This window comes from Arachis ipaensis, chromosome B6, assembly GCF_059453495.1.
Source record: "Arachis ipaensis isolate K30076 ecotype BB chromosome B6, ASM5945349v1, whole genome shotgun sequence".
NCBI classification, from domain to species: Eukaryota; Viridiplantae; Streptophyta; class Magnoliopsida; order Fabales; family Fabaceae; genus Arachis; species Arachis ipaensis.
Window position 1 is genome coordinate 123,150,126 of NC_142441.1, and position 10,167 is coordinate 123,160,292.

General features: G+C 42.5%; 3 pseudogenes; all 3 read right to left on the bottom strand.

The window, feature by feature from the left end:
• Nucleotides 1-275: 275 nt before the first annotated feature.
• LOC107647231 (arogenate dehydrogenase 1, chloroplastic pseudogene) lies at nt 276-2,563 on the bottom strand (annotated as a pseudogene).
• A 1,611-nt stretch (nt 2,564-4,174) lies between these two features.
• Nucleotides 4,175-6,115, bottom strand: LOC107647232 (arogenate dehydrogenase 1, chloroplastic-like; annotated as a pseudogene).
• A 2,253-nt stretch (nt 6,116-8,368) lies between these two features.
• Nucleotides 8,369-10,000, bottom strand: LOC107647233 (arogenate dehydrogenase 2, chloroplastic-like; annotated as a pseudogene).
• Between the last annotated feature and the right edge of the window lie 167 nt (nt 10,001-10,167).

The window sequence follows — 10,167 nt, forward strand, 5'->3', positions numbered from 1 at the left end:
CCAATAACTGCATTGGCACCTAAATACATGATCATCCATCTCCACTGTTATCAATGCAGCAAGTTACACATGGCATGAAAACTAAGAAATATAGGGAAGCTAAAATATATTGAGAATTACAACACTTTTTTTTTTAATTTCAATAGGACAAAACAGCTAAACTCTGAAAATTATTGAATGTGAAATTTTAGAATTAACAAATTTATTTAAACCTACTATTAGCATAATTGGGGCCTGCAATGCTTATCAATGAGATAGAAATCTTCGGCATAAATTTATTTGGTGTCTACAGTTTTTGAAAGAGGTGATGACGCATCACTATCTTCAGATTTTTCTGGACACATAGACTTCTCTGGCAAAGCAAGGATCTGTTCTTTATTTTCAAATAGCTGGTTTCAGTAGATACTATGCAATCGGCTAAAAAGCTGCTTCTTAAATGATTCAAAAGCCAAATCAAATCTTTCTAGTTGCTTCATGGCATTTAAATTATACAAGAATAAACTATAGTACAAATCAAAATTATCCCCCATGGTATTTTTCACCAAACTCAATAAAGTTTCATAACTGTTTGTGTTGATTGGTATTGTCTCTAACCCTAGATTTTCTAAAAATCTTCCTGTAATGTGTGTAACAAACTGGGATCTAACTACGTGCCAATCATGTTCAGCACAAGACATTTCAACCATCCGACATCCTTCCCTAGAAAAAATGTCGAGAAACCAACAACATCGCAATATTCTTGATTCTTCGTCCGTAATTCTAACTTTGTCATAAATAAGAGGAAGGTTTTCCAGCCATTCTTTCCACTCTCTGGTCCAAACATGGGATGTGTGTAGAGAACATCAAAATCAGGAGGCAAGTGTTGAAGGAAGATGTTATTAGAGAACTCTTTGACGGATAGTACATCAACAAACAATGTACTTCTCTTCAACCTTTGGAAAGGTAATGGTTTAAGAACTTTAACTGTCAAAAGGATGGAAGTACAGAGTAAGATTACTTCTGGATGCTGCTCACAAAGATCATCTGCGTTGCTAAAATATGAAACCCCTAATTTCCGAGCCACATCAGAGTAGTCTGATCTAGAATATGCCAAAACCTCATGACCTTGACTAAATATAGTTTTTGTAAGGGATTGACCAAAGTTTCCAAAACCAACGATTGCAATCTTGAGCTTTGTGTTCTTATCAGACGAGCTAGAATTGTTTGAAGCGAAACTACTTAGCAGAGCAACATCATTGGATCTGCATTATTGGCATTATTACTCATTAATCATTGTTATGTATTAACCCTTTTCCCATCACGAGAACATCTTCCGAATTCAAAATGATTAAGTTGCTTGCTCTCAATGTCAACAAACACGAACACTCTCTAAAATATCAATCACAAATATTCACACAATATAGTAAAAATCTCTGAGATTTTTCAAGTTCCAAATATCAAATACCTGGAATGCAGTAATGCAGATCCATTATGAGCTTGCCGGAGCAGTACATGGCTATTACTTCCATCCAACTACTGCAACCTTTCACCATCCTCCATCAACTGATTCCTGACCACGTGATGCAACCGCGCAATGAGCTGCTTCCTGAGATCCTCAAATGCCGAATCAAGCTTCTGTAGCACCTCCAAAGAATTCTTATTAAACATGAACAAACCATAATACAAATCAAAGCTATCCCCCAGCAGTGTTCTCCATCAGCCCCAACAAACTCTTGTACCCTTTCGTATTAATTGGCATCGACTTCAGCATAAACCCTTCAAGAATCCTTCCAACAGTATGAGTAAGAACTATGAACTGGCAGAGTAACGATCGTGATCCTAGCAACTCATCTCTTCCATCTTGCAACCTTCTCTAGCAAACGCATTGAGGAACTTCTCATAGTGAAAAACACAGTGCTCGTTGTCAAGGATACAATCCTTCTCAAAGACGAATGAGAGGCTGGTCCATCCGTCAGGTGCAGACTTAGGTCCGAACATCAAGTGAGTGCAGAGGACGTCAAAAATCGGAGGGGAGGAGCTCAAGGAGGACCTTCTTGGGGAATTCTTTTGACGGACGGATGTCAACAAAGAGAGTGTTGCACTTGAGGCGCTTGAGAGAGAGCATGAGGAGCACACGATCCATTGAGATTATGGAGGAGTAGAAGAGGATCACTTCGGGATGCTCCTTGCATAGGTCGTCGGAGTTTTGGAAGAACGATACGCCAAGCTTTTTGGCTATGGCAGAGTGGTTGGAGCGGGAGTGGGCGAGGACGGTGTAGCCTTGGCGGACTAATGTGGCGGCGAAGAATTGGCCGAAGTTGCCAAAGCCGACAATTGTGATCTTGAGGCACTAGGAGATAGTGAACTCTTTGGCGAGCTTTGACTCTTAGTCAAAGATCTGAGCAGCATCAATGGAGCGCACGCGAAGTGGTCTGTAGGTGGAGAAAAAGCAATATAGATTCTACTTGGATGGTAGTAAAAATATGGATGGGAGGAGAGAGTGATGATTGAGGATACGGCAGACAGTGTAATCTGGAAAGTGATTGAATGGGCTTGAAGGGTTGAGGGTTGTAATGGAGATCATGGTTGTTTCGGCGGCAGTTTTGAGTGGTTAGCCTTGGCCGGTTTTCTGAAAATTGATCTGGACGACATTGTTTGGTTTGTGTTTAGGCACAGGAGGTTGCAACGGAGTTCAGGGAGCTGACATTGGCAGGATGATGCGTGAGCATCATTAGTATCTTTTCTATGTGATTTACATGGTATTTTGTTGATTTATTAGAATTTTCTAGTGGATTATGCCCCATTGGATGCTACTTTGAGTTTTTTTACTTTTGATTGATTTCAGGTAGCATTCGGATTAAGAATTGGTGGAAAAATGCATGAAGAAGCAAACCAAGACCACGCGTACGCATCATTGGAGCAGAAAGAGGAGCCATGCGTATGCACGACTACAAGGGCTTAAGTGAGACAATTCTCCTCTGGATGGGTGATGCCAAGCGCCACGACTCGGTGTTTAGCGCCTAAGGCTTCGTGATACATACCACAGTTCAGGACACCTGGTGCTAAACGCCCAGCCACCGGTGTTTAGTGTCAAGACCACTTTTCTTTGCATACAAAGCTTGTTGTCTGGGTGGCACTAAACACTCAATACCTATCGTTTAGCGCCGAATGCATATACAATAATGGGACCACACGTTGTAACAAATCAATGTGGCTTTCAAAGATTTGATTTTGTAAATCAAATAGATATTAGAAAAGATCTCTTAGGGTTTTATTTAAGTTTAAATCTATTTCTAATTAGGACTATAAATAGGATTTAGATCTGTCTTTGCGGGAACTTCTCTTCTCCTAAATTTCATTCCGCACTTTTACAACTTTTCTCAACTAGGGTTTTCTACACCATGAGCAACTAAACCTCCATTGTTAAGGTTAGAAGCTCTGTTTACTTGAATAGATTAATAAATAATTGTTCTTCTTCCGTTAATTAATGTCTTGATTATTGTTTAAGGATTAGTTTCGTTTTTCATCCTAGGGATTAGTGATTATTGAAAAATAACTCTAATTCAACTTGAATTCTATTTGAGTCTCGAAAAAGTTATATCATTAGAATTATAGCTTAAAACCAATTTCTCACAACTTCTAATTATCTGGACTTTGTGTGTTACGTGACATATAATTGCATTATGCTTTTGGGTTCTTAGAGTTGTGTGGCTTATAAATCGAAAATTGAACATAACCCTCTAATATAATTGAGTAATCAAGGAATTGACAGTCAGTTAGATTAGAGGAGGTTGGATTGCCTAGGAATAGGAATTTAATCACCTGGGGTTTGCCATAAACATAATCATTGCATGATCAAAATAGTTGACATTGAATATTAATCCGGACATTTAAGCATCTCCAAAACCTTAACTCCATTCTCATACCGTTTTCTCAACCGTTCATTGTTTGCTTTCTTATTTTATTGTCTTTTATGGTAATTGATAATCAAAACCCTCATTTTAATTTGTGTAACTAGAATAGCTAATAAACCATTGTTTGCTTAGTCCGTTAATCTTTATGGGATTGACATTCACTCACAGTGAGTTATTACTTGGTACCACCCAGTGCACTTGCTGGTACGTTGTGGTTTGTGAAATTCTGCAACCACGGGACAGTGGCTACACAACGAAGTTCTGGACAGTGGCTTCGAAGTTCAAATGGTGGTTGCGCGATGGAGGAGAAGGAAGTTTGTAATAATCAGCATCGACTCCAACATCAACCCTTCAAGAATTCTGCCAATGGTATGAGTAATGAACTGTGAATTGGCGGCGTAATAGTCGTGATCCTCGCAACTCATCTCTACCATCTTGTAACCTTCTCTGGAAAATGCATTGAGGAACCTCTCACAGCGAGAAACATAGTGCTCCTCGACGAGGATACAAACCTTCTCGAAGACAAAAGGGAGACCGGTCCATCCATCAAGTGCAGACTTAGGTTCGAACATCAGGTGAGTGCAGAGGACATCAAAATCAGAGGGGAGGAGCTCAAGGAGGAGCTTAATGGGGAATTCTTTAACATAGAGGACGTCAACAAAGAGAGTGCTGTGCTTAAGGCGCTAGAGAGGGAGCGTGATGAGCACATGCTCAGTTTAGATTATGGAGGAGCAGAGGAGGATCACTTCGAGATGCTCTTTGCTTAGGTCAGCAGGGTTTTGGAAGAACGATACACCAAGATTTTTGGCTGCGGCGGAGTGGTCAGAGCGGGAGTGGGCGAGGACAGTGTGGCCCTGGCAGACTAATGTGGCTGTAAAGAACTGGCCAAAGTTGCCGAAGCCGACAATTGTGATCTTGAAGAGCTGGGAGATAGTGAACTCCTTGGCGAGCTTTGACTCGTAGTGGAAGAGCTAAATGACTTCAATGGCGCGCATGCGGAGTTTTATGTAAGTGAAGGAAGAGCAATAGGGATTCAATTTGGACGGTAGTGAGAATGTGGATGGGAGGAGAGAGTCACGGTGGAGGATATAGTGGACAGTGTAATCTGGGGAGTGATTGAACGGGGTTGAAGGGTTGAAGGTGTCAATGCAGAGCACGGTTGTTTCGGCGGCGGTTCTGACTGGTTAGCCGTGACCGATTTTCTGAAAAATTGATCTGGACGATGTCATTTGGATTGTGATTAGACTCCAGAGGTTGCGACGGAGTTCAGGGAGCTAGCGCCGGTGGGATAGTGGCTACGTGTTTGAGGCAGGAGGTTGCGACGGAGTTCAAGACAATGACTTCGAAGTTCAAACGGTGAATGTGTGATAGAGGTGAAGGAAGTTAGTATTAATTGGTGTCAACTTCAGTATCAACCCTTCAAGAATCCTTCCAACGACATGAATATTGAACTTCGAACTGGCGACATAACGGTCCTGATCCTAGCAACTCATCTCCACCATCCTACAATCTTCTTTGGCAAACGCATTGAGGAACTTCTCACAGCGAGAAATACGGTGCTCCTCGTCGAAGATACGAACCTTCTTGAAGACGAAGGGGAGGCCGGTCCATCCGTCAGGTGCAGACTTAGGTCCAAACATTGGGTGAGTGCAGAGGACGTTGAAATAGGAAGGAAAGATCTCAAGCAGAAGTTTTTTGGGGAATTCTTTGACGGAGAGGACGTCAACGAAGAGAGTGCTGCGCTTGAGGCGCTGGAGAGGGAGCGTGATGAGCACGCGCTCGGTTGAGATTATAGAGGAGCAGAGGAGGATCACTTCGGGATGCTCCTCGTATAGGTCGTCGGGGTTTTGGAAGAATGATACGCCAAGATTTTTGGCTGCATGGAATGGTCAGAGCAGGAGTGGGCAAGGACAGTATGGCCTTGGTAGACTAATATTGAGGCAAGGAACTTGTCGAAGTTGCCGAAGCCGAAAATTGCGATCTTGAGGCGCTGGAGATAGTGAACTCCTTGGCGAGCTTTGACTCGTAGTCGAAGAGCTGAGTGGCACCGATGGCACAAACACGGAGGGGTCTGTAGGTGGAGGAAGAAAAATAGGGATTCAATTTTGAAGGTAGTAAGGTTGTGGATGGAAGGAGAGAGTGACGGTTGAGGATATGGCGGATAGTTAATCTGGGGAGTGATTAAGTGTGGTTGAAGGGTTGAGGGTTGCAATGTAGAGCATGGTTATTTCGGCGATAGTTCTGAATGGTTAGCTGTAACACCCTAACTTAAATCCTATCCTTGAAGGCTTTTAAATAGGGTGTCACTCTTTTAGGAAGCAAATTAACCTAATCGTTATGCAAGGAAGAAGAGAAATACGCATGAAGTTTTGGATAAAATCAATAAGCAATTAAAAGATAGAATTGAACACACACAAGCAAGTTCGAGCAAATAAAATAACAACGAAATTCCCATGGGTACGGTTTCTAATAAAAAAGAAATGCCTAAAAATAGCTATGATGAAAAATTCAATGCATCCTAACTAATTTCATCGAAGAAACTCCCATCCTTGTGTCATATTCTATCTTTTGTTAGGACCCTTCAGTCTTCCATGAATTGAGGTACCTGCAATCCTTCCAATACTTTTCTGTGAGGTGAAGATTTGGTTCTGTTGTGTGGGGTGAACTAAGATCTGACGGAATGCTGAAGTGGGAGAATAGGGCACGTACTCCACCTTTGGACTTCTGCAAAAGTTCAATTACTCCTCTAGGTCCTCCTCTATTGGGTCCTCCTCCTGGCTAGGATTGCTGGACTCCTCTTCCTCTGTCTTAGAATCTGATTTGAGGTAGACCACCTCGGGTGACCGTTTCTTGGGTGCTGAAGTGTTCATATCTAGGAAGGTTAAACAGGTAGCTGGGGGTCTTCTCTTATGAAATCTTGACCTAAGCAGATAGTTTGGAGTACGGTAGTAGTGATTGTAGCTACCCACGTGTGCTTTGAGGGATCATACTCAGAAGTCACCCTCAGGGGCGTTGCGTCATCTCTATCTGCTGTGCCATGCTCCTCTAGAGATAGTATGGGAAAAAGAAGGGGTGAAAACTTAAAAGATCTCAGTAGGAGTGTTATGTGGACACCTCCATATCTATCCCCAGCCCACTTATGGGATTTTAAAAATATGGCGTGGTATACATATATAAAAGAAAATAATAACATAATCAACATAGATAAGCCAAACAGAGGAATGGATAATCAACATAATCATAACTTACTGGATACACTTTGAAAATAAGAACACAATCAAACTTTCCTTTTCTTAACTTGTTTCTTTTACGGAAGGTATTGAGCTCAAACCGGTATAAAAGGTGGGAGTTCCCTTTTCTTACTGAATGTTCTTATCCCGAAAGTTAGTTTTGGCGATCACCTTCTCTTACCGAAGAATCATCTCGATCAATCACCCTCCCTTACCAAGGGGTCATATCGATATATTGTCTTTGGGGGTCACCTTTCCTTAACGAAGGATCGTTCCCTCAGTTCAATTTACAGACAATGTTATTTAGACATACATAAGTAGAGAATCATTTAAGAAGATATAACGACAAAAGGACATGTAAAGTAATGATACCATAATGGTGATAATGGCACAAGATAGTCATGTACTCCTTAATTAAAGAGATAATAATAACATATTGGCATTGGTTTGGACAGTCTAGCATCATATTTTTAAGGCACATAACGAGAATAAAGCATATTAAATAATCCAACCAAGTTTATGGAAAGGCATGTACTTTTGGTTTAAAAGGCTTGTAAGATAGTAGTAACAATTATAGGAATAACATTCATCACAAAACACATAAAATATGCATGTACTCTTGATAAAAAAAAGCTTTAAACAATGATAGGTTTGCGTATCGGAGAAATTTTGATGACAAACATGATGTATGTGTGTAAAGGAAAGGAAAAAGAAGAATAATGCTATAAGACACACAACCATGATAGTAGGATAAGAACAACATAGATGGTAATAATAACAAAATACAGCATAATGCATGCCAAGCATAAAAATAACAAAATATAATTCCCTATTTTTTTCTAATTCCTCTTTATTGACTATAAGGTTGACTTTTGTTTTTGTACACAGAATATTTTTGTAGAAAGAGAACGGGGAGGATTAGTGTTTGGGAGGGGTGATCTTCTACCTATCGGTGTACCCCTATTTATATTCTGGTGGTAGGTGTGACTGGGGTATTTTAAATTCAAAAGAAGAGCGGTTGTTAGATTCCTATCCGTAATTTAAAATTCTAAGCCTATCTCCTAACTTGTGTTCAAATTTCAAATTGAATTTTCTAGAAGGGGTGAAGGGCAGTTGTTACATTAGCTGTGGCCGATTTTCTGAAAATTGATCTGGCCGACGGTGTTTGGTTTGTGTTTAGGCTCAGGAGGTTGCGACAGAGTTGAGAGAGCTGGCTCCGACAGAACAGTGGCTACACGACAGAGTTCAGAATGGTGGCTTCAAAGTTTGAACGGTGGTTGTACGATGGAGGGAAAGGAAGTTCGGATTAATCGGCATCGACTCCAGCATCAACCCTTCGGGAATCCTTCCAACGGTATGAGTAATGAAATGCAAACCGGGGGCATAACGGTCGTGATCCACGCGACTCATCTGCACCATCCTGTGACCTTCTCTGACTAATGTATTGGAGAACATCTCACAGTAAGAAACACAGTGATCCTCGTCGAGGATACTAACCTTCTCGAAGATGAAGGTGAGTCTGGTATATCCGTCAGGTGCGGACTCAGGTACGAACATCAGATGAGTGCAGAGGACGTTAAAATCGGAGGGGAGGAGCTCAAGAAGGAGCTTCTAGGGAAATTCTTTGACGGAGAGGACATCAATAAAGAGACTGTTGCACTTGAGGAGCTAAAGAAGGAGCATGAAGAGCACGCGCTCTGTTAAGATTATGGAGGAGAAAGGAGGATCACTTCAGAAAGCTCCTCCCAGAATTCATCGCGATTTTGGAAGAACGATACACCAAGTTTTTTGGCTGCAACAGAGTGGTCGGATTGGGAGTGAGCGAGGAGGTATGGCCTTGGTAGACTAATGTGGCGGCAGGGAACTGGCTGAAGTTGCCAAAGGCGACAATTGCAATCTTGAGGCACTGGGAGATAGTGAACTCCTTGTCAAGCTTTGGCTCGTAGTCAAAGTGCTGAGCGGTGTCGATGGCACACACGCGGAGTGGTTCGTAGGTGGAGGAAGATCAATAGGGATTCGATTTGTACGGTAGTGAGAATGTGGATGGGAGGAGAGAGTGACGGTTGAGGATACGGCGGATAGTGTAATCCGTAGAGTGATTGATTCGGTAGGAGCTCAAAAAGGAGCTTCTTGCGGAATTCTTTGACGGAGAGGACATGAATGAAGAGAGTGCTGCACTTGAGGCGCTGGAAAGGGAGCGCGATGAGCACGCGCTCGGTTTAGATTATAGAGGAGCAGAGGAGGATCACTTCGGGATGCTCCTTGCTTAGGTCGTCGAGGTTTTGGAAGAACGATACACCAAGCATTCTAGCTGTGGCAGAGTGGTCGGAGCGGTTGTGGGCGAGGACGGTGTATTCATGGCAGACTAATATGGTTTCAAGGAACTGTGCGAAGTTGCCGAAGCCGACAATTGTGATCTTGAGGATCTTGGAGATAGTGAACTCCGTGGCGAGCTTTGATACGTAGTCGAAGAGCTGAGTGGCACTGGAGACGTAGCATGAAGAGCACCCGCTAGGTTGAGAATATGTGGAGGAGCAGAGGAGGAATGATTGAATGGGCGAGGACGGTGTGCCCCTGGCGGACTAATGCAGTGGCAAGGAACTGGCCGAAGTTGCTAAAGCCGATAATTGCAATCTTGAGGCATTGAGAGATAGTGAACTCCTTGGCGAGCTTTGACTCATAGTCAAAGAGTTGAGCAACGTAGATGGCGTGCACGCAGAGGTGTCTATAGGTGGAGGAAGAGCAATAGGGATTCGATTTGGATGGTACTGAGAATATGGATGGGAAGAGAGAATGACCATTGAGGATACAACAGACAGTGTAATCTGGGGAGCGATTGAATGGGGTTGAAGGGTTGAGGGTTGCAATAGAGAGCATGGCTATTTTGTCGGCAGTTCTGAGTGGTTAGCCATGGCCGGTTTTCTGAAAATTGATGTAGACGACATCGTTTGTTTGCGTTTGGGATCGAGAGGTTGCAATGGAGTTCAAAGAGCTGGCAACGGTGGCAAAGTGGCTGCCCGACGGAGGTTGGAGGTTGCGACAGA